Source organism: Ictidomys tridecemlineatus, unplaced genomic scaffold (genome assembly GCF_052094955.1).
Source record: "Ictidomys tridecemlineatus isolate mIctTri1 unplaced genomic scaffold, mIctTri1.hap1 Scaffold_4439, whole genome shotgun sequence".
Lineage (NCBI taxonomy): Eukaryota > Metazoa > Chordata > Mammalia > Rodentia > Sciuridae > Ictidomys > Ictidomys tridecemlineatus.
In genome coordinates, this window is record NW_027522872.1 from 39,425 (window position 1) to 64,433 (window position 25,009).

Sequence of the window (25,009 nt, forward strand, 5' to 3'; positions counted from 1 at the left end):
GTGCAGAGCTTGCAAGCTAAAGGAGAGAAGGGGGAATGAATAGGACATAATTTATCAGGCATTGGTTGAACCTGGAAAGGGGACTGGACCCCCTTTCAGCTGCTTATGCTGTCGGGGTTGTTACCCTGTTCTCCCCCTACCACTACTACCCTCAGGTGCCTCCAATTGGTGCTTCAGCCCTGGCCTCTGCAGGGAGCAGGTCTCTGGGTTATCAAGGGCTGAAAACAAATGATCCCAGGACCTGTCTCCCCTCCTGGGCAGGGCAGGTTTGCCTTGGTGCCGGCCACATTCTACATGGACTGAGGTACCTGCTCATGTGCTATGTCCCAAGAGCCATAGGGGGAGGGGTTGGAAAAGTAAGGGGTAGTTAAAAAAATCTGTCTTGAGATTGATTTTTCTTTCCCCAGCTGTGTCCTTTCTGTTTATTTATTTCCTTAGTGACAGGAAGGCACACCAGGGGATTCGTGATTTTTAATAAATTTTGAATTGTATTTATTAACTTTGTTCATGCCTGTCTCCTCCAAGTTAGTCAAGGCCCTGGGAGGTTGGGGCTAACTATGCAAAGGACCACTGAGAGAAGAAGTGCTGACACTATGACCCCAAGATCAGCTGCCCGCTGGGTCGCCCCCTGGTGGGTACCAGGGGGAACCAAAGCATGCATTGGAAAAGACCTGTTGCTGCCTCCTGGTGGTTAAATGGAAAAGGTGCAGGATAAGGCTGGAATCCCCAGTTCTTTATTCACCAAAAATTGAATGCTATGACATAAGCAAGACCCAGCCCCAAGCCTCTGGTTTGGGGATTGAACCCAGGAACAATCCATTAATAAGCTACATCCCCAACCCTTTTGTATTCAGAGGGGACTCATATGCTGAGGCTGGCCTTGAATTGTGATCCTCTGCCTTCTGAGTTATATCATCAAGCCAGGCTCCTGCTGAAAATTGCCATTTATTTAGTATTTTTTTGGTTACAGACACTGCTGAGAACTTAATGAAAAATATTTATTTCCATATAGCAGTCAAGTTAAAATTAACTTTTACATCACAGTTAAAGGACCTGTCTTAAGTGGGACATATTGAAGGTAATGAGACAATACAAGTTCCTGAAACTTATTCTAAGTGCTTAACAAATGTTAACCTAACTGAAGCAAGCCTATACCTGGGGAGTGAATAGAGAGGTCTTTAAAATGTACAAGGCGAGCTAGGGTTGTGGCTCAGTGGTAGAGTGCTTTTGTAAGAAAGTGGTGTAGAGCACTCGTGTGAGACACTGGGTTTAATCCTCAGCAACATAAAGAAAACGAAGTTCTACAACTAAAAGAAAAAAAAAGAGATACAAGAAACTTCAACTTTTTTGTCTATTTTCATATAGGCCTCAGTGGCCACCCGCAGTGACCCATAATTTACCAGCAAGGAACATTAGTGAATTATCAGTACTCTTTCAGCTGGTCTAAGACAGGGCTGAATTTCTTTTTTTACCCTGGTGCTGGGTATCCTTGTGCATACTACCTATATGATCTACTGAGCTAAAACTCCAGAAAACTCTGGAAATGTAGCTCCAATTCTGGCAATACACTTGGGCTTGCAAATGGCAAGTTTCTTAGGTACATGGGAATGAATTCTGCTCAATTCTAGATTTTGTTGAAATGATTAAATTAACTAATAAAATAAAAATAAAATAAAATAAAACACTGAGTGTGATAACACATCTTAAATTTATTTTATTCTAATATTTATAAAAAATTGCCAAGATGCAGAAAGAAGCTTCCTGCTACACTAACACTCTACCTGGTTACCTCAATTTTACTCATAATTAGATTTAGATTTTTATTACCAGCAGATAAATGCTGAAATATTTGACTCCCAATTTAACTAGAATGCTGCTGGGGATTGCACATCGGGATCCATATTCCAAAAACTTGTCAATATATTTGGTGGTATTAAAATTATATCAGTGGATTTTCCAAAATATTTCTTCAGAGGACCACATCATAAAGATTTTAGGCTGTATGGATCAGAAGTTCGATGCAGTCATAGCCTAAAATCTGCAAAATATAATAATTTAATGCCTGTTGGAATTCCAATAAAACTATATTTTTTCAGGAGAAGGGGGTATAGCCCAGCATGTATAAAGCCTGAGGTCACATATCAACACTTCATAACAAAACAACAGAAGCACTTGATTTGCTAAAACATACTACATGCTGGATTTTATCTTGATCTGATGGTCCAACATGCTGCTAGTGCATTGAAACTTCAGTGGTGCCCTGCATGCATGTAATTTTCTTTTCTACACACAGCACACTTCATATGGACCACACCATTTTTCTACACAGAGTTTCTGTACAATTCAGTTTATAAAATAAGACTATTTTCTGAATCTGCTCTCATATGTTTTGTTATTGAATTCACCATTTCAATATGAATAAGTACTTTGAACATCTTTTTGATGGACAGAATGCCTTTATTTTATTTATTTATTTTTATGTGGTGCTGAGGATCAAACCCAGTGCCTCACAGGTGCTAGGCAAGCATTCTGCCACTGAGATACAACCTGAGCCCAGAACATCTCAAGTTATAGATAATTATATAAGTCTAGATATACTGGCCATTTGAATTTCTATTACTTGTGAGTCATTATGATAAAACAATTCTGTAAGATAATTTAATTATATAATATAATATTTTCATGTTATACATTATAGTAATAACAAAAGTAATTCTATAAAACATGGAATAAGTTTTAATTCAAATAAATTTTGTAGCATGTTGGGAATAAATACCTGTGTTCTGGATAAGATGTAGTAATAGACTTGAAAATGTCTTCCTCTAGCACCTACCCAGGAGCCTTCTCTGTTTCCCCTCTGTCCAGATTTGTAGCTGAGGCTTTCGGGATGGGGTTACATGGGACCAATAGCTTTAGCTCATCTCAGTAGATCGGAAATCTTAGTTTGAGAATACCTGTCTTACTGTAGACAGAGAGGGAGTCCCTAGTGGAAAAGAGAAAACTTTTTTTCATTCTGTTATAAACAAGCACCATCTGAATAAAAATTTTGATTGCACTTCTCATTTTCCAAGGTAAGTGACCCCAGGTTTTTAATGTGGGTACTAATCATAACAAACCAATTGAAGTCATCACATGTGTCTCCTAAAATAAATAAATAAATAAATAAAATTTTTAAAAAAACAGCTCAAAGTAAGACACCCATTATCAATTTATATACCTCACAGTGAGATTTAAATTCTAAATGCTTTGGTTGTGAGAAGAAAACATGGAGACTGGATTGGGACAACTACTTCTAGAATGAAATGAAAGGAGTTAATAGGTAGGAGAAAAACAGATAAGAGGAAAGAAAATTAAGAAAAAAGGAAGGAATTCATGACCAATGGTATTTTGATATTCTGGCATGAAGACAGGGTAAAGAGACCTCCTTCCTATGAGGGAGTGTTTCTCTGCACTGAGGTGATTGTAATTTACCTTAATAACTGTGGGTCCTTCGTTATTCTACCATTTTAGTCCATTTCTTCACTTTTCTCATTCAAGTAAAGTGTGAATTTTCAGATTTGTTCTTTTTATTGTACTCAATTCTATCACAAAACCTACACAAGCCATGGCTTCCTTGAAGGTAATTTCTGTAGCTTCTGTAGATTGTAGCTTAGCCAAGACCAGGTGATGTGAGAACCTTGGATTTCAGTCCAAGAGTACTCTCTCCTTCTCACTTTAGTCTCTGTAAAAGGAAATGTCATTGCTGTTAACTTTGGCTAACTAATATAGGGGAAGCTCAAAACTAGCCATGGGTGTGTCCACCTATTGGGACAGAATTGATTCACAGGCCCTTATCCATGCTTCTGGTTGATAGTGTCAGTTACTACTTAAGTCCAAAAATTTATCTCCCACGGGTGGAAGGGTTATGTTATTTAAAAAATGGAGAAAAAAAATGTGGGGCTGCCCCAATGCCAAATATCAATTACTCTTTTCATTAACAGCTCTGTTTATAACATCAGACAAAACTCTATTTAATGTGTTCCAGCACTGTTACTTACACAAATTATCCTGCTGAATACCCATCAAATCTTATTAGGTAGCTAGAAGAAAATTATTTTAAAAATATTTTTATTTGTAAATGGATGCACTACCTTTTTTATTTTGTTTATGTGGTGCTGAGGATTGAACCTAGTGCACCACACATGTGAAACAAGCATTCTACTCTGAAGAAATTATCTTAATGACCACACCTTCAATTACTGAAGCACAAGGCTCTGACCAGTCAATACATTTCTTATTGACTTGGACATTCTCCCAGCTCTGATAGCAAGGCTAGTGTTCAGGTGTAGTCATAACCAAGGGTATTGAGGTACACTCACCTATTCCTTTGTAACCCTACCCATTCCCTCATTTGAATGGCTTCTTCCCAATAAAAGGACTAAGCACATACTCCTCTCTCTATCCATGGACCCCCATAGGTCAGAGAAGCCATCACAGGATGCAAAGAAAAATGTATTTCTTTGTCTCTGTGTGGTTATTTCATGCAGCCCAGTTCACCTAGAGTCACCTTGAGCATTTAGTCCTTAGACCTGACAATTGGTGGCCCATACTGGGTCTCCAGGGTACATTCAAGAAATTTAATGAATTTGGAATCTTTTCATAAGTTAAGTGTACTTAAGGTTTCAGAGTATTTTGTACAATATTGTAGAAAGTAAGAAATTAGAAGAAAATCTGTGATGTTGAACTTTTTAAAAAATATCTGGCAATATTTTATTTTTAGAAAGATAAAAAAAATTTGCAATGTTAGAGACCTTAAAATTTTAAAGTATTATTAATATTATTAATAGAATATGTTGTTAATTTCAGTCCTCTCCAATGAGAAAATCATTTTTATGGACTTTTTGGATTGTTTTTGTGAATCTTTACATTTAAAAAACAATAGGTAAAGATTTTAGGGTTTTATATGTTAGAAATCCATGCTTGTAAAGAGTAAGAGAAAAAAGAATTATGATTATGATTATGATTATGATTATTTATGATGAGACTTCATAAGAAAGAATTTCTACTTCTTGAGAGGGAACTTATTTTTTAATTTTTAGTTATTTTGCTGTTTTACAAAGGTTCTCTAACAATTTATATTAAACCTTTTTACCACATTCTTGTCCTTCCCTATCAGAATGGCTGTAACCCAGCCTCTGTGGACAAAAGAGTTTAGCTGCTTTTCCTATGGGGTCTGTAACTAGACCCACAACCAGCAATGCTTTTAACCATTAAACAACCTGGCCTGGATGCCAAATGCAAACTGCACTAAGATCTGATAGTAACACTGGCATCTGCCATTAAAACTCGCTTTAAAGTGCCCATGTGCTGCAAGCAAAAATACAAAGAAAAAGACAACACACACTGCAAGAACAGGTGGTTAAGACAAAGCAAGCCATTGCACACTAGTCAGATAAATACAAACAAATCAAATGGAATGAAACCTGCTCTTGAAGCCTTTTCCCCAGAAAGCTCCAAGCTGTTTCCATCACCACAGTAACAGCAAGAAGCATGGCTAGCCAATTAGTCTTCCTGGTTCCTCCTTTCCCATTTTTGGGTGCTACCCATTGGTCTTTCTCCTGTCATTCAACCAGGACATCTGATTTTGCCTCCAGTCACTAACCTGTACTTTCATTTTCACACAGACCTGCTACTGAAACTACATAGAGCCTACATTTTTATGAATTCCCACCTGTAAATGCTAACAAAATGTAATTTTTAGGCAAAATTTAATTACACAGATTTCTACATTGCAGCCCTAAGCCTGACTTGCTCTCAAGACTAAACAACTTGATTGTTTTTTATCCCTCAACAGTTTCCTTTAGGATCTTTAATTTTCCTCTATATGGTTGTTACTAAATAATTTTTTTATTGATGAGAGGCATCAAACATATGTTTCTTTGTATTTTACTTTCAATTTTGAAGGTTAAAAGAAAGCATTTGTTCACCACAAAAAATAAAGCCAGCCATGCCCTGTGATGAGCAAAAAAATGCTATTTTCATCACTGACTATATAATTAGAAAAATAAGTATATGTATGCACAAAGATCTTATTATGTGACCTCACAAATATAAAAAAGTGCACTACTAATCCAAAGAAAATTGTAATGGACTCAAATGTCTTAAGAAACACGTTGTTAAAAAAAGTTAATACAATTATAAATTATGCACTTATTCTCAATATGTATTATTCTAGGTATTGGATAACAAATAGTTGCTAATCCAGAAAATAATTTGCATTCATGTCTAATTATTCAGTTAATATATATTCATCTAATCATTTTTCTTCAACAGTAATATATATATATATATATATATATATATATATATATATATATATATCTGATGTTCTCTATCTATAATTAGAAATATTTAAGATAAATTTATTTTACTATAAACTTACTTTCAAGAGATAATCAAGTGACTTTTAATTTTCAAATCATTCAACAAATTTTATAAGTTGAAAAACAAATGTAATTATTCCTACAAAAATATCTAAGGGCTTTAACTGTATTTTAATTAAAATTTAACTGTATTTTATTTCTCTTTATCAATGTACAATAATTTGTTTATATTCTAAGATTTTCAAAAATTATTACTCCATAATATAACCAGTAAGAATTCTAAAGGGAAAAGAAGATACTTCCACAGAGAAGAAATAAATCATCTTTGATTAAAACAAGATCTTTATATTCTAAATTTTAATAATAAAATTATTTTCCTAATTAGAAAAATCTATATCATTATCTCTGCAGATTATGTAGAAAGTTAAAACAATTGAGAAACAGATAACTGGCCCAATTATAAAAATATAAACTGAGTAATTCAAGGACATTTCAGTTTATTTCCCTGATTTTATTATGCTGATATAAGCTAAGATTTTTAACATATTTTGACATAATAAAGACCTATTAAAATGTTAAGCTTATTTTCTTTAAGGAATGACTTTATTGCCTAATGATTCTTACTGTTTAAGATGGGTTAATTTTAATAAAAAATCATGTTTTGATTAAACCCTAAATATAGTAAATGACTGACTTAGATTACAATTTTGACAATTCTCCTTGAATACTAATTTAATTAATTCAAAGTCACTGCTGATTCTTGTGTATTACCTCTGTTTGTTGGATATTGTAAGATATGGGAGAACATTTTATTAGGACTGATGCTTTCCAAATTAAAGTCCCATGTTAGTTATAATCAACAAAAATTACAATTTTTTTTGGAAATTCATTAGCATTACATAAGTTCTCTGACAGGACCTATTATCCATAAAAATATGGTAATATGTATATACTACTTTCTACACTGAAAGTTACCTGAATCATATTTTCTAGAAGACAATCAAGAGGCACCTATTCAAAGGATGATATTCTAAGAGATAAAGATATTTTGAAACCTTCTCTCAAAAAGAGATCGAGGGTTCCTTTTAAAGTGTCAAATTACATATAATATTAAAATAAATCATCTATCCTATATACAAAAAATTTACAGTAATTAATAAAAGATGTCTCATCTTCATAACTAGCATCAATTACTATTAATAAAGAGGACCTTTAAAATTTGCCTACTGGAAACTAAAATTGAAGGAAACATCTCAAACTTAATATAGACCAAAAGAAATTAAAAGAGACTTTCAAAAAATGCAAACTCATATAGTGTATCTTTCAAAATTTATGTCAAATATATATTACTTATCTAAACCTTAAAATAGATGGTCATCTCAAAAACAGTTTTATAAAAGATTTATCTTAACCATGTCCCAGTAACACACAATAGGGACAAGTCTGACAGTCTGGAGAACAGTAAATTCCCTGGGACATATTCGTATTAAATAGAGACAATGCTTAAAAAATAATTTATTTACCCTTTAAAAATTTTACTGCTTTTATAGAGAGACTTAAAGAGACAATACAGCACCTTTAACTTAGAAGGAGTCACCCATTTTCAAAATTTGAGTTTACCACCCAGTTAGCCCTAGACATTCTAAGACATTTACACAGGTTAACATAATTCTAGTCTATTTTCAATAATACACCATAATTAAATAAAGCCTGAAAAAAGAAAAAAGAAGACAAACTTGAAGACAAAAGAATTAAAATGCTAATTTTATGGCAAGAAAAATAGGCTTTCTAGTTAAAAATTTTATGAAATAATAGTGAAGGAGAGAGAGATTGTACCAGACAAACTGTATGTACACACTCAAGGAGCATGGCTCTCTTCTATTATGTGTAATACTGGTAAACCCCAAACTTAGAAGGTTAGGTTTGAATAAGATGTCACCTTCCTATTCAAAGTCATTAGAGCAAAAAGCAGTGCTTCTTAATCCTCAGGGCCTTTTACAAAAAAAAAAAAAAATGAGGCTCTAATTCCAAATATTCTGCCTGCCCTGGCTTCCTGGAGATTTACACTTGAGAGACCTCTGACATGATTTTAATGTATATGGCTCATGACTCATACTTAGAAAAACACTGCTGTGGATAATTGTGAATCCAAGTATGGATTTTAGTCAGTCTAAATCTAAGTTTGAATCATGGCCCTTCTATGAATAGACAAGGCAACTTAATCTCTTTCAATCTCAGTTCCTCCATCTGTGAAATGGGAGGATACCAACTATCTTTTATAGCTGTTGCAAATTTTTAAAACATAGAATATATTTTTTATAAAAGTGTATTCTTAACCTGCTGTGCTTATGAAGTCCCCAAATTTTATAAAAGCCTTATTAGGTATTCAAATAGTCCTCTCTACATTTCAAAATATTAGAACATCAGGAGAGTCTATTGCCTAATTTGGTCGTACTTGGTACGACAATTGTAACTGGTCTCGCTGGATCCCTTCATGCAGTGAATAAAATAAATCCCAAAGCACAGAGAACAAATTAATTACTTATCAAAGTATTGTGCAGATGTTTTCTAATAATAACATTATATGTAGCTATTTGATTTTTAAAGAATACACATATACTAATTAACTATAGTTTGCATTATAAATCAGGATGGAAACATGTTTTGATATTAAAATCCAAGTTTCTGGAAGACCTGTGCTTTTGACTCTTTCATGAATCTCTGATTCGCACAGTTAAGTGCACAGTCTTCAGGCACCAGTCTGGGAATTCTGACATGGCAAATGTTCTCCTGTCCCACAGAGGAGTTAAACATACAGAACACTACCAGAGTCGGTGCTGGCCCCCTCTTGCCCCTCCCAGTCACTACCAGTCCCATCAACCTTATCAACACCCATTAATTTCATCACTTTCAAATTTCAAATAAATGAATCCATAAAAGTATATGCTGTTTTCTGTCCAGATTTTCCTCTCATCTTTGTGTCTTTATGTCTGAGATTCATCTATACATATTGTTTGTAGGAATAGTTTCTTTTCTTTTTTTTTAATCAACAGAGTATTCAATCATATGCCTGGGTCACAAGGATCTATCTATAGACATTTGGGTTGTTTCCATTCAGGGATATGATACATAAAGTAACTGATTATTTTGTCCATGATTTGTAGCAAATGTGTACTTACAGCAGAATTGCTGGGTAGTAGGTTAGTCAAGTGTCTAGTTTTAGTTAACACTACCCTCTATTTTTTTTGTACCAGCTATTGAACCCAGGGATGTTTAACCATGGAGCCACATCCCTGTTCCTTTTTTGGGAGTGGTGCTGAGGATTGAATTCAGGGGTACTTGACCACTAAGCCACATCCCCAACCCTAGTTTTATAGTTTTATTTAGAAACAGAGTGTCACTGCATTGCTTAGTACCTCACTTTTGCTGAGGTTGGCTTTGAACTCATGATCCTCCTTACTTAGCCTCCTGAGCTGCTGGGATGACAGGCTGTGCCACCACACCTGTCCCTTTTATTTACTTATTTTTTCTAGAGACAGAGTTTCACTAAGTTGCTTAGGGCCTCACTAAGTTGCTGAAACTGCTCTTGAACTTTGATCCTCCTGACTCAGCCTCCTGAGCTGATGGGATGTCAGGCATGCACCCAGCTAACCCCTAAATTTTAATGCAATAATTTTATCAATTTATACTCCCACCAGCAGTGTATGGGTTTAGATCTTCCAACATCGTCAGATTAGCAATGTTGGTATTCTCTATCTTTTCCATTTTAGCTATGATGGAGCATCTACAGTGATGATGTGTTTTAGTTTAGTTTTAGTTTACATTTTTCTCATAGTCAATAAAGAAAATAGACTTATTTTCTTTTCTATACTGTGCATTTAAATATCTTTTTTTAAATGTTCCTCTCAAGTAGTTTTTCCCATTTCTCATTTGAGCTACCTATCTTTCTTTCATTTTTATTTTTAATAAATGTTTTAGGGGAATATTTTAGACTTACAGATATACAGGGCATTCCTGTATACCCCTCATGCACTTCTATTTAATGTTTTATATTATGGCACCTTTGTTAAAAATTAGAAACCTACATTGATACATTACTAACCAAACTTCAGGATTGATTTGGATTTTTCTCATTTTTTCCACTACAATATTCTTCTTCACTTTGTAATTCAAATTAGAATATTGCATTGCATTTAGTCAATATTCTTTCTTAGTCTCCTCTGGTCCAGAACAACTTCTAAGTTTTTTTCCTTGTTTTTTGTGACCCTGACAATTTAAAAATGTATTCACATTAGCAAGATAGAATATCCCTGATAGAATTTATAGAATGTCCCTATTATGGTTTAGATATGAGGTAGACCCTGAAATTCTTGTCAGAGTAGGAATGTTCAGAGGTGAAGTGATTGGATTATGGGGGCTGTAAACTAATTACTGGATTAATTCATTTGATGGATTAATGATTCTAATGGACTAACTGGGTGGTAACTGTAGGCTGTAGGAAGTAGGTGATAGGGTTAACATGCCTTTCAGGTTATATTTATCTGGTGACTTACTTGTGGGTTGTTTCTCTTACCACCCTTGTCCTTCCTGGCAGCCATGAGTTCAGGAGCTTTCCTTTGCCCCTCTATTCTGCCTCACTTCAGGTCCAGAGCAATAGAGCCCACTGACCTTGGACTGAACCTCTGAAACTGTGAGCCTCAAATACACTTTTACTCCTCTTACTTGGTCTTGAGTATTTTGGTCACAGCTATGTAAAGCTGACTAACATAGCCTCTCAATTTGAATTTGATGGGAGTATGTGATTAGATGGGAATTACATACTTTGTAAAGAACACCACACACAGCCTGAGGGCCCTTTTCATATTATCCCATCAGGGTTACTGAATATCCATATAACTCATCCTGATGATGTTAAGTTCTTGGGTAAGGTGATGTTTAATCAGGCTCCTGCTCCTCTGGTAAGTCATTATATTTCACTTTCCATACACTATTTCATGGAAGTAAGTCATTAAATCCAGTGAAAACTGGACATCATTACTTTTTGATCTACGGTTTTAATGAACTCAAGATATGAACCTCATATTGTTCACATACATGTACTATTTATCTTCCGTATCATCGAAGAATATACTCCATATGATTTTAATGCTTTGACATTTGTCAACACTTGCTTGATGACCCAGCATATAGTTTTTATTTTTATAAATGTTCTATGTGTCCATAAAAAAGAATGTGGAATGCTTGGCATTTTTTTGTACAATATTATATAACCCCACACATACACACATTTGCTCACTGTATTTCTCAAATATTATATTATATGCTGAGGATAAAACCCAGGGCCTCAAACGTGCTAGGTGAGCATTCTACCGTTGAGCCACAACCCCACTTTACTGAATTTTTGACAAGAAAGATATGTTAAAAAATCTCTCACTATGGAGCTGGGGACATAGCTCAGTGGCACAGTGCTTGCCTAGCACGTGTGAGGCCTTAGACTCCTTCCCTAACAGTATCATAAAATGAAATTTAAAAAAAAGAACTCTCACTATAAAGATTATGGATTTGTTTATTTTTCTTCTTATTTGTATCTGGACTTGGCTTTATTTTATTTTATATATTATTTTTTTTGTTATTGTTTATGGACCTTTATTTTATTCATTTATTTTTATGAGGTACCGAGGATTGGACCTAGTGCCTCACAGATGCTAAGCAATCACTCTAAAACTGAGCCACAACCCCAGCCCTTTATTTTATATTTATTTTATTTTTAACCTGTTCAGGGTTTATAGAGCTTTATGACTCTTGAGTCTGATATCCTTGATCAGTTTCAAAAAATATTTTTCCAGTATATCTTCAACTATTTCTCCTGTTTTATTTCCTCTCTCCTCTTCTTCTAGAACTTCAACTAAACATTGATTACCCTTACTACATTTTTATCAAGTTCTATATGCTATTATCTATATTTTTCCATTCATTTTTCTTCTTTGAACTTCAAGTATAATATTTGCTACTTACCAACTTCCAGTTTCTCAATTCTCTATTTTCAGCTCCCTAATTCTATTCTGTTTTCTCATCTGCAGTTATATTTTGACTTCTTGTTTTTTTCTACTATAAAATTTCCATTTAATGGTGTTTTGTACATTTTAATGTTTGGATGACATTCTTTTGTTTTGAATCTACTTTCTTAAACTTACTGATTATTTTAAAGATTATATTTCTGTTAACCCCCAAATCTATACCAGCTATTTCTATTGCTATTTTTTTTTGTTTTGTATTTATCCTGTTAGCTTTGTCATTTGGTCTTGTTTTCTGGCACCCATTGTCTTTTAGATTGAGCACTGACATTACGCATGAGAGGTGGCAGAGATTCTGGATGATCTTATATTTTTTCAGAGAAGATGTTACTCTTCTCTTCCTCAGAAACAGGAAACCCTGATAGAATCAGGGATTAATATAATGGAAGTCTTTTATGGGGAGAGTACAGTGATTGAACTCAGGGGTACTCAACTACTAAACCACATCCCTAGCCCTACTTTTTTTTTGTATTTTACTTAGAGTCAGAATTTCCCTGAGTTGCTTAGTGCCTCACTATTTTGAGGCTGACTAAGGATCCTCTTGCCTTAACGTACCAAACCTCTAGGATTACAGGCATGAACCATCACACCCAACAATGGAAGCATATTAGTAAGAATTTGTGAAAGCTTATCTATTACTGATTTATCCCTAGCATCAGCCATAACACTTTAGAAGTCTCATCTAAAAGCCTGGAAATTTCACTTTTGGCAGGTTCTAAATTATATTTTTGTTTGTTTCTTCCCCAGACTTCCAAAGCTCTGATAAACTTTTTAGCCTCTTAACATTTTAATTTTTTTTCTGGATTTCTTAGCCTTTTACTCCATTCATGCATAGTTCAGAAATTAGCTAATGCCTTGAAGAGAAATTTTGTAAGGAATTTTAAGAGCACTCTTCTTCAGGATCTTGACTTCCTGTAAGTTCTTTCTCCTTCACTAGCCCTGAAGTTCAAATTTGATCTCTTCATCATAGTGATATTGCTGCAAATTCTAGATCTCTGCTTTCTGTAAAATCCTTGCCTGCCTAATTACTCCATTTTTCAGAATGAAAATTTCACTTGACTAAACAATATGCAGAATAAAAAGATTTAATTTATAGTACATATGCATATCTTAATATTAATATTTCTTCTGTTTACTTGCATATATGACATACTATTTGTTGGAAACCAAAGAAACTTCTATTTTTAAAAAATCAAGATTTGCTCATCTTTAAATCAATACCAATGTCTACCAACTTATCATGTCATGCATGCAAATGTAAATATACATTTGAGTACAAAAAGCCATTCACAAAAAGTCAAATATTCTTCTACATATATAATTTTCATAATATCTTAGAGCTAGAAGAAACTTTAAGGAAAATTAGAGATTATATATGGAAATAGATGGATATATAGCTATCTTCTCCCAATAAAGAAACAGAGCTCCCAAAATTATCTTCAGGTAACCTAAAAGATATATCCAAAATTACAGGTAGATCTCAAATTCTTCAGACTCCCACTACAATACAATTTCTCCTTTATGTACTCCCCAACACATAGTTTTCCTATAGCAAACTCCTTTTCCTACAGCAATAATTACCTCCTGCTTCTATACCCTAGTACATAAGAATTAAAGGATTTGGAAACTCTTTCATATTAAGATATAAAGGGGAAGATATTTTCTTCTGAATTTCATGTAATAGCCATTTAGATTTCTATTCACTAAGCATTTGCTAGGCTACCTATTAGGTAGCTCCCAAGGATTTGGAGATGCAGATGGTTCATTAGAATTTTTTGTTTATTTCAACAGGAAGAATTTACTGAGTACATGATTTATTAGGTAGCTGTAGCAGACACATCTGGTGCTCTGAATCATATCCACCTAGCCTTACATTTGATTTTGACCAGGTTGGAATAGTAATTTATGATTTGCTTCAGATGGAAAGATCTCATCTCTAGTCCCTACTGAATATCTTTACTTTCTGCCCCATGGCTGTCTTGGAAGCTTGAAAAAATTCTCTTAACCCATACTTATATGAAGAGAAAGAACAGAGTCCCATCTTGACCAATAAACAAGAGCTAATTGATATGCACTCCTGCCTCCCAGCCATTGTGCTGAAGATTGGGAGAGGGGGAAGTCTATGTGCTACTTAGTAAGTTCTAATAGAATTGAAGCTTATTGCCAACAGCAAGTTAAAATATCAGACTTATGTTTCTCCTTTGTTGCTCTTCAATCTCATTCTTCCTCCTCTCTTATGAGTACTTCCAAGACCAACTTTTGGAGGGACCCAAACATAATTATATAGAGAGAAATAGATGGATAGATAGCTATCTTCTCCCAATAAAGACACAGAGCTCCCAAAAGTTATCTTAAGGTAATCTAAAAGATATATCCAACATCACAAGTAGATCCCAAATTCTCCAGACTCCCACTACAATACAATTTCTTCTTTACATACTCCCCAACACAGTTTTCCTGTAGCAAACTCCTATAGCAAACTATTCAAATTCCATATATAACTCCAATACTAAATTCCCCCATTTAAAAAATATCCCTATTACAAAGCCCTCTCTTCTTCAGTTTCACATGGGCCATTCCTCAGCTCCTTTTTCTGTGGCATGTCTTCCTAGACAAGAAAGAATAACTATATAAATGTGTTCTATTATAGTGCCATCTAGTGGCAAGGATGAATCAAAGCTCATGATACCTAAGTGGCCATGGTATAAATATTAAACTTGAACACTGGCAAATTCACATTACATGAGATAGATAGATGTATTCAACAGCAGGCAATCCTACTACAATTCAACTGAAGGTCAAAAAGATAAATGTTTGTGACAAGTTATTAAAAAGTTGGTATAATTTTATGATGTGTAGGTAACACAAGCTAAGACAATGATAAAGATAATAAAATTTCACACATGAAAAGGCAAAAGCTAATCACTGACTAGGTCAGGTGGAGCTTTACCTCCGTTTTGATTTAACTGAGCATGAAGCCATATTAAACATACAAAGTTGTTTCTCACAGCACAGAAATCAGCCCCAATAGCTACTACTATAGAGATCTTTAGATAGGAACAGAGTCCTACCATGACTAGCAACTACTGTTTAATGAGTACATACTATGTTCCCAGGCTCAGTGCTAAGCATTTTATTCATGTGAATTTATTTAATTTTCACTATAAATCTATTAGGTGGTTATCACTGAAATCCTTACTTTTTCAGGTAAAAGCAAGACTTAAAAAAAAAAATGAAGTTCCCGAGGTCACATACTCAATACAAAGAAATGAGTTCCAAGTCAGGTCTATTTGGCTACAAAGTTAATATTTTTTTAACCAAATACATAATTCATACAGCATCAGAAATCATAACTAATTTTATGCCAAGTATACTGTTAGTGATCAATGTTGTCTCTAAAAGAACATCTCCATTTTGCAGATGGAGGGCTGAAATAGGGCTGGTTATTCCTTGCCTTGGGTTATCTAGAAAGCAATAGTTTGCTTGAATTAAGTCTTTCTGATCACTAGAGTCCAGTCAAAACATATATTCTTTCTTTTGACTAACTTCTGCCAGCAATTAATTTATATCCTCAAGCAAATGATCTGATTGCCTTATCTTATATTGTATAACAGAAAATGCTATTATTAGATAAGATATTCTACAGGACTATGAAAAATCTCTATTCCAGAGAATTTAACTTGATTTCATCTTCTGAAAATGAGTCTCACAGGTTAGCTAAGTTTTGGGTGAATCAGAACGTGATGGTCAACATATATCATCCTGGCTCTTCATCCTAACACAAGAATCAGAGACAAGATGTATTGACTATCACTGCTCATATGAGTCTGATGATGATGACAGCATCTCTGCAGCTAGAGACATGTCTCTCCCCTCAAGAAAGGGAAAAAAAAAGCTTTTGGATTCTGTGGAGCAAACTTTAGCAAAACCTTAGATAGAATATTTAATTTAAACTTTCTGGGACTTTTCATTGCACTTTTGAGTAAGAACAATAAAACCAAGTTCAGAATGGTAGGGAGGATTCATCTATATAAATAATCAAGAATGACACATGATACATAGTAAAACAATTTGCTTTTATTTCCTTCTTTCATTTAGTAAAGAATTTTGAGTTTGCTTATGAAAATGATTTCAAAAATGTTACCTCTTCCTCCTTCCTCTGAACTAGTGTAGAAAAATCTTTATAGCAAGTCGAACACTGTAAAGGACTTTCAAAATGAATACCTTTGAAATATTTGGGTTTGCTATTGGAGAACAATTTAGCAATATCTAACAACTTAAAAATTCAAATACTATTTGTTCTAGCAGTCCCATCTATGGGAATTTAACCTACAGATAAATAATATATGTACAAGTCTATTCATCACAGCATTAATTTCAAAAGGAAAGGAATTTTTAAATCTAAATGTTCATCAATAGAGGATTGATATATAAAATATTATGCACAGTAATCCATACAAGGGAAAATATACAACTAGACAAGATTCCAGAATATATATATATATATATATATATATATATATATATATATATATATGAACACTTCATGAATTTGCGTGTCATCCTTGCAAATGGGCCATACTAATCTTCTTTGTATCATTCAAATTTTAGTATATGTGCTGCTGAAGCAAGCAGCCAGAATATAATTTTAATGGAGAAATGTAGAGTATAGAACATTATAGCCAGGTATAGTAGCACACGCCTGTGAACGTCTAGTGCATTTGGGTCCCTGGGTAAGGGTCACAAAATCACCAGGACACAGGGGATGCAGAGCCAAGGCAGCAATTGCAACTGCATGCTGAGGTTTATTTGCAAGTTTCTTTTATATTCTTCTTCTAACAAAGCAATCAATTCTTCAGTAACATTTCATCTACATTGCCCAAACATCATTTTCAGCAGGTACACAGAGCTAAATTCAGATTGTTCCTGTTCATTGATAAGTACCCTCCCAAAGTTCTTTGCAGACATTATCTAATCCTCGAATGTACTGTTCCCAGGTCCAGTATGCAGGAAGCTTCTTCCTCTAGGCCAAACCATGCAGAACTTGTGGCTTGCGATAAGGGGAAGAGAACTTTTCCTTCTCCTAGCTGAGGTTTGCCTCAGCTGACCTAAATCACAGCCACAGCTCTTTGCAAAGTGTCAGGCTGAGGGAGCTAAACTCTGCACACTTAAACCCCAACACGCACCAGTAATCCCAGTGATTCGGGAGGCTGAGGCAAGAGGATCACATGTTCAAAGCCAGCCTCAGCAACTTAGCAAGGCCCTAAGAAATACAGTGAGACCCTCTCTTTAAATAAAATATAAAAAGTGAAAGAGATGTGGTCAATGGTAAAAACATTCCTGGGTTAAATCCCTGGTACTAAAAACAAAACAAAAGCCCAAAGAACATGATGTGTAATATACTTCCTTAATATTCCATAGGAGAAAAGATAAATATATATTAATATTACTTTCATATTCATAAAGAAATTAAAAGATACCCAAAGAATTTGTGGTTCTGGTGGAAAGAATGGATAAAACTGAATACAAGGGTAAGATGGGTGGGGAGATTTTACTCTATTTCACATTTTTTTTTAAATGGCAAATTTTAGTAAATGTTTTAAATGTTCAAAAATATTTTAACCGGATTTTTATCTGCTTATTTCCACTAATGCCCTTCGATCTCACACAGCTTCTAATAGACAAATGGATATACTGAGCCAGAATCTACCAGATTTTTTTACATAAAGACCATCGTCCAATTCTGGAGACAGAGCTACTGCACCCATGCCTACTTACATTCTTTCAATTTTGGTCACTATTTTCATATTCTTATGCTTTTCCAACAGGACAACATGGTAGCCAATCAGAGGTGGAGTGGTTGCACCACTGGCTTTTAGTAAAACTAACACATGCCATATGCCTTTGAGGTCGTCTTCAGGAAAACTCCTGACACTTAATTGGACTGTGAAGCACATTACTGAATTTTTTTTTGGTACCAGTTATTGAACCCAGAGACACTTAACCACTGAGCCACATCCCCAGCCCTTTTAAAAATTTTATTTAGAGACAGGATCTCGCTAAGTTGCTTAGGGCCTCACTAAGTTGCTGAGGCTCGATTTGGACTTGTGATCCTCCTGCCTCAGCCTCCCAAGTAACTGGAATTACAGGGATGTGCCTCCACACCCAGCTAAGAATGTAAATTTTAACCATAACTTAAAGATCTTCCTGCAATGAAAACTCCAGATCGAAATTATACACACACACACACACACACACACACACACACACACACACACACACACACAAATTCTATCAAACATTTAAGGAAAAAAAACAATCTGAAACTGAAAAAATAGAAGAGGAGTGAAAATTTCACAACTCTTTTTATCATGCCAGGATTACTCTGATACCAAAACCTAGCAAAGACATTTTGGGAAAAGAAAATCCAGGCTAATATCCCTCATGCCTACTAATGTCAAAATCTTCAACAAAATATAAATGGTCTCTTACTTAAGGATAGTTTGACTTCATATATATATATATATATATATATATATATATATATATATATAAATATTGTGATGGTACAAACAAAGGCTCTGCATTCAGTAGAAACCATACTTAGAATTCTGAATTTTGATCTTTTCCTGGGCTGGCAATATGCGGTATAGTACAATAGTCTTCTGTAATGTTGGGCAGCAGTAAGGAACCTCAGCTCCCAATCGGCCATATGATTGTGAGGGTGATATGGGACATTCTGCAGTGGACTATGTTGCTAACCTGGGATGGTCAGTAGGTTATAAACAGTAGATGCATTTTCAACTTACAATTGATTTATCAAGACATGACCCTATCTGTATTAGTAAGTTGAATTTAGAAATACATAAAAAAGTCTGTGCCAGGCATGATGGCTCACACCTGTAATCCTAGAGACTCTGGAGGCTGAGGCAGGAAAATCACAAATTCAAGACCAGCCTCAGCAACTTAATGAGGCCCTAAGCAACTTAACAAGATCCTGTCTCAAAATAAAAAATAAATAAGGACTAGGGATGTAGTTCAGTTGAGTGCACCTGTGTTCAATCCTAGTACCAAAAAAGGGGGAGGTGGGATTCAATATTCAATTATTAATCCATTCAATCAATGTAGTTTACCACATTAACACAAATATAAATCCAATGATCATCACAACAAATATACAAAACTTATTTGGTATGAAAAACACTCAGAAAATTATTAATAGAAAGGAAATTCTTTATTTTGTAAAGGCTGTCTATGAAAAACGTACAGCTGTATTAATATATTAAAATTCTTTTTTTAAGTAAAGGGTATCTATGAAAAATGCAATATGTATTAATATATTAACACTTTGTCTCTAAGATCAGGAAGAAGGCAATGGTTCTCTCGCTTATTCTGTTAAAGCTAGTATGTCTTTGTACAATTAACCTACAAAAAGATATAAGCATAAAAGTTGAAAAGGATAAAGTAAAAGTCTTAATTTACAGATGAGTTCACCATCTACACTGAAAATCAAAAGCAATCCATTTTTCAGAAAACTAATTACTAAGTGAAGTTAGTAAGATTATAGCATACAGGTAAGTACACAAAAATTAATTATATTTCTATATACTAGCAACAATCAGAAAATTATACTTTGAAATGCTATTTATAATAGCAACAAAATATAAACATTTAGGAATTAATTTAGAAAAAAAGTAAAATCTTTACACTGAAAACATAACAAAACTGCTAACATAAATTAAAGAAAATACAAATAACTGGAGACAGAACTTTATGGATTGAAAGAAACAGTGATATTAAAATGTCAACTTTTCAAATGGATCTATAGATCCAATGCAAGCTCAATTTAATCTCATCAAGATTTTTTATACAAATTGAGAAAGTAATTTTAAAATTTACATAGAATTTCTAAGGTCTTAGATTAATTAAAACAACAGTAACAAAAAAGAAATCTAAATTGAAAAATTCATATCGCCTGATTTCAAGATTTACTATAAACCTGCAGTAGTTAAGACAAAAGTGGCAAAATAATTCAAAACAGAAAGAAGAATTATTGCAACAAATTGTTCTGGACTAAATGTATACTGTATAAAAAGTTAAATAAAAATCAACCCCTGGGGCGGGAGATATATCTCAGTTGGTAGAGTGCTTGCATCAAATGCACAAGGCCCTGTGTTCAACCCCCCAGCACTACAAAAAAAAAACTTAGACATGACCAGAACATCATGTCTCAAATTATAAAAATTAACAAACTAATTTAAAATATCAACACTTCAAATGATCTTGGAGAAGAATTTAAAAAGCAGATGACTGGATAAAAATATCTGATGAAGATATTGAATCAAAAATTTATAAAGTGTCACTGAAATGCACACTTAAAATGATTAATTCATACACTTTATGTTAAATATGTTTCTTGCAATAAAAAGGTAAAATATATAAAGCACTTTTAAAACGTCAATTTAAAAAAAACAAAATGGGCAAAAAAAGAAATTGAACAGACATCTCACAAAATAAGATATTCAAATGGCCAATAGGTACATGAAAAAAGATGTTCAATTGCCAGGTGTGATGGTGCAAGCTTGTAATTCCAACAGCTTGGGAGGCTGAGGCAGGAGGATCACAAGTTCAAAGCCAGCCTCAGCAACTTACTGAGGCCCTAACAAACCTTGGGAGCCCCTTTCCCTAAATAAAAAAATTACAAAATAGGGCTAGGGATGTGGCCACTGGATGGAGTGGCCCTGAGTTCAATCTCTGGTATCTCTGCACCCCCTCCCCAAGAGAAAGTAAAATGGGCTGTAAATGTGCCTCAGTGGTTAAGCATCCCTGAGTTCTATCCCTGGTATATAAAAAAAGAAAAGTAAAAAAAGTTCAACTAAATTAATCAATGAGAAAATACACATTAAAACCACAATGCATTATCATTGTGAAGTGGCTAAAATTAAAAAGACCAACAACATAAAGTATTCACAAGCATGTGGAGCAACTCTCATGATCTGCCAATGGGAATGCAAAATTGGCTATTTAGAAAACATTTTAGGAGCTTCTTTAAAAATTAAACACAGTCTGGTAGTGTAGCTCAGTGGTAAAGCATGTGCCCAGCATGCATAAGGCCCTGGGTCCAATCCCTACCACCCAGAAAAAAAGAAAGTTAAACATACAACTAACTCAAGTTTCACACCTTCAATGCTTGGACACATTAGCCTGATAGTCATTGCTGAGAGGAGTGTCCCATTCACTGTAGGATATTCAACAGTATTCCTGGCCTCTATCTACTAGATGCCAGTAGAACCCTCACAGTCATGACTAGAAGAAATATCCTCTAACATTTTTAAATGTCCCAGAGGTCCAAACTGCCTCCTGTTACTTTGGAATTTTAGAAAACAGATGCATTGAACTGCATATTTGTTTCCCAACAAAATTCTATGTTTAAATCCTAACCTCCAATATAATGGTGTGAGGAGATGAGGCATTTAAGTCATTAAGGTGGTATATTCTCAGGAATGGAATTAGTGCTCTTATGAGAGGGAACCCAGAGAGCTCTCATCCAATTTTCTAATATGTTAGGATACATGAAAATGTTAGCAGTCGACAACCCAGAAAAATGACCTCACCTTGCTCTTGCTCTGTTGGCACCTTGCTCTTGGCCTTCCACTCTCCAGAACTATGAGAAAAAAATATTGTCTAAGTCACTTAGTCTGAGGGACATTATTACAGTAACCTGAACTAGGACAAAGACTTGTCAACAAATATTCCTGTGAATTCTTGTCTGGGGCTGGGGATCTATCTCAGTTGGTACAGTGCTTGCCTTGCAAGCACAAGGCCCTGGGTTCAATCCCCAACACCACACACACACACACACACACACACACACACACACACACACACACACACCAAAAAAAGTTTGAATTTTAGTCTGAATAACTCAAAAAATCTGGAAAGAGCCCAAATCTCCCTCAAAAGCGAAGTGAATGAACATATTTTAGTAACGCCATACAATGAAATAATGAGTATATTTTTTCACTTTTCTCACTTGTCACCCCCACCTAATCCCATGCATAAATTAAATTTCCATGAGAAAAAAACATTGCCAGTTTTCTTCATCAGTGTGTATGCAATATTACTGTGGTGCCTAGAACATTGCAAATATTAATTAATGCCACAGGTGATGAAGCAGATGAAGATGGGAGGAGTCGAGAAACAGGTGGGAAGGTGGGATATTCTCCTAGTCCTCAACCCCTGCATAGCCCTCATCAAGTTCTTCCTCCTCTTTAGGGATGCTGTTGTGTCCCAGGTTCTGGACAAGCTGGACTGAGCCAGAGAGTAAGCTATGAAGTGACAGATCCCTAATGGGTATTTCTGTGAATGATGTTTGTGAATCCAGGTATATCAGAATCTATTTACATGTGTACTCTTAATACTTTGGGGTATGTACCTTAGAGTGGAGTTACTAGATTATCTAGTAGTTTTGCTACACTTTTTAAGGGATCCTTAGCAAAGTGGGGGGCGCGTGGAAGTTGTGACTCTGTGGTAGAGCGCTAGCCTTGCACATGCAAGACATTGGGTTCAATCCTCAGCACCACATGCAAATAAACAAGTAAAAATAAAGGTATTTTGTCCAATTACAACTAAAAAAAAGATTGTAAAGTGTTCCAAGGATTTTTTTTAAAGTTGATGACTTATTCTAGAACATTCAAACTTTGCCTGACTAACTTCTGTTTGTTATAAGACAAAAACAGGCATCCTGTATAAAGAAAAAAACATTTAATTCAGCTCCAGGTTCTGAGGCTGTCCTAAATATTTATATTTATATTACATTTATATTATATTTATATTTCTCTTTTTGTCAGCTTTTTTGCTGTTGCAACTAAAAGGAGACCTGACCCACACAATTGTAGATGAGGAAAGGATTATTTGAGGGCTCATGGTTTCAGAGGTCTCAATCCAAGGACAGCAGGCTCCATTCCTCAGGGCTCAAGGTGGGACAGGACAACATGGCAAAAGAGTGTGGTGGAGGGAAGCAGCTCACATGGTGATCAGGAAGCAAAGAGAGACTCCACACTCCAGAGACAAATAGAGACAAATAGAGACCCCCAAAGCCATTCCCCCAATGCCCCCTCCTCCAGCCACACCCACCTGCCTCCAGCCACCACCCAGTTAATCCCATCAGGGAATGATTCACTGGTTGGGTTAAGGCTCTCATACCCCAAACATTTCTCCTCTGAACCTTCTTGCTTTGCCTTACACGTGAGCTTTTTGGGAACACCAAATCCAAACTATAACAAACTTCATCATTTCTTTTAGTACACTTTGTTAAATCCCATTAACTTCTATTTTTCTCTTCCCAAACAGAAAATCCTTTGAAGGCAGTATTCAGATTTCTTGTATTTGGGTATATGCCCAATATCTGGAACATATGGTTCATGAGAAATAGTTGCAACATAGTTTTGAAGGAAATTAAAGATGATTATTTGAAAAGTTCCATAGGAAGATTAAATACAAAAGTCAATTATATGTCACCTCTAATGGTCTATTAAAGCTGCGCTGGAGGAACTTGGTTTGTGGCTCAGCAGAAGAGTGTTTGCCTCACACGTGTGAGGCACTAGGATCCATCCTCAGCACCACATTAAAATAAATAAATAAATAAAGTTATTGTGTCCGTCTACAACTAAAAAAATTAAATTAAATTATTAAATTAAAATTAAAAGCTACCTGAAGGACTGTGCCAAGAGGAATTCTGAGGTCATATAGAGGCTTAGATGAAGGAGTGCAGGGACTAATTAGCAACATAAGTGGGGTGTGGAAATATCTCTTCCTAGAATAGATGCCAACCCTCTTGCAGTTCTAATATTCCATGTAGGGAAATATAATTAGTTTTGTCTTCAAATCTCTTTTTTAATACTTTATCCTAAAAATCTAATTGCTCCATTTTAAGTAAATTAGATGTGACTATGTTGCAGAATCTACTGGATTAAAAAAAAACTTAAATATTCCCCCTTCAGCCTGTATCCCTAGCCCTGGCATCCTCCAAGATCAAAAGTTCCTTATAGAATTCTTCATGGGTATTTACAACTACATCAATGCAATTTTATAATAATATGAGGCTGTTCGATTTGAAATTACTCACACTGCTTTCATCTTGGGACTCATTTCTTATCAAAGCAGCATTCAGAGGCAAATATATATAGCCCACATTTTAATTTTATTTCTAGTTTCATGTCTTTGGTTTTATTTACAAAAAGTTATACATCGTTCGAAAATGAAAACTATTGAAACATGTATTATTGCATTATTTCTTCAATCTTTCTTTTGCAAATGGATGGCTGTCTGATATATAAGAATTTACTGGCTAGGCTTTAAAAAAATAATGATGCCTCAGAAAAAAGACTAACAGAATACATTTGAATGAGGCATCTGTAATCATTTCAGCCTCCATCTCAGAAAAAAAAGAAGACATCTATAAATTAAGTGCAGGTACATTAGTATCTATGTGGGTGACATAATATGTTGGCATATCACTGTATTAATTTACCTACAGATTGATACATGGAGTTGGAAGTGAACTGCAGATGT

The 25,009-nt window shown here is 34.7% G+C and overlaps 1 non-coding gene across 1 annotated transcript; it reads right to left on the reverse strand.

Moving 5' to 3' along the window:
• Positions 1-16,964: 16,964 nt before the first annotated feature.
• On the reverse strand, positions 16,965-17,067 carry LOC144373608 (U6 spliceosomal RNA). The gene has a single exon (XR_013433219.1). It is a non-coding gene; the product is annotated as a U6 spliceosomal RNA (small nuclear RNA).
• Positions 17,068-25,009: the final 7,942 nt, after the last annotated feature.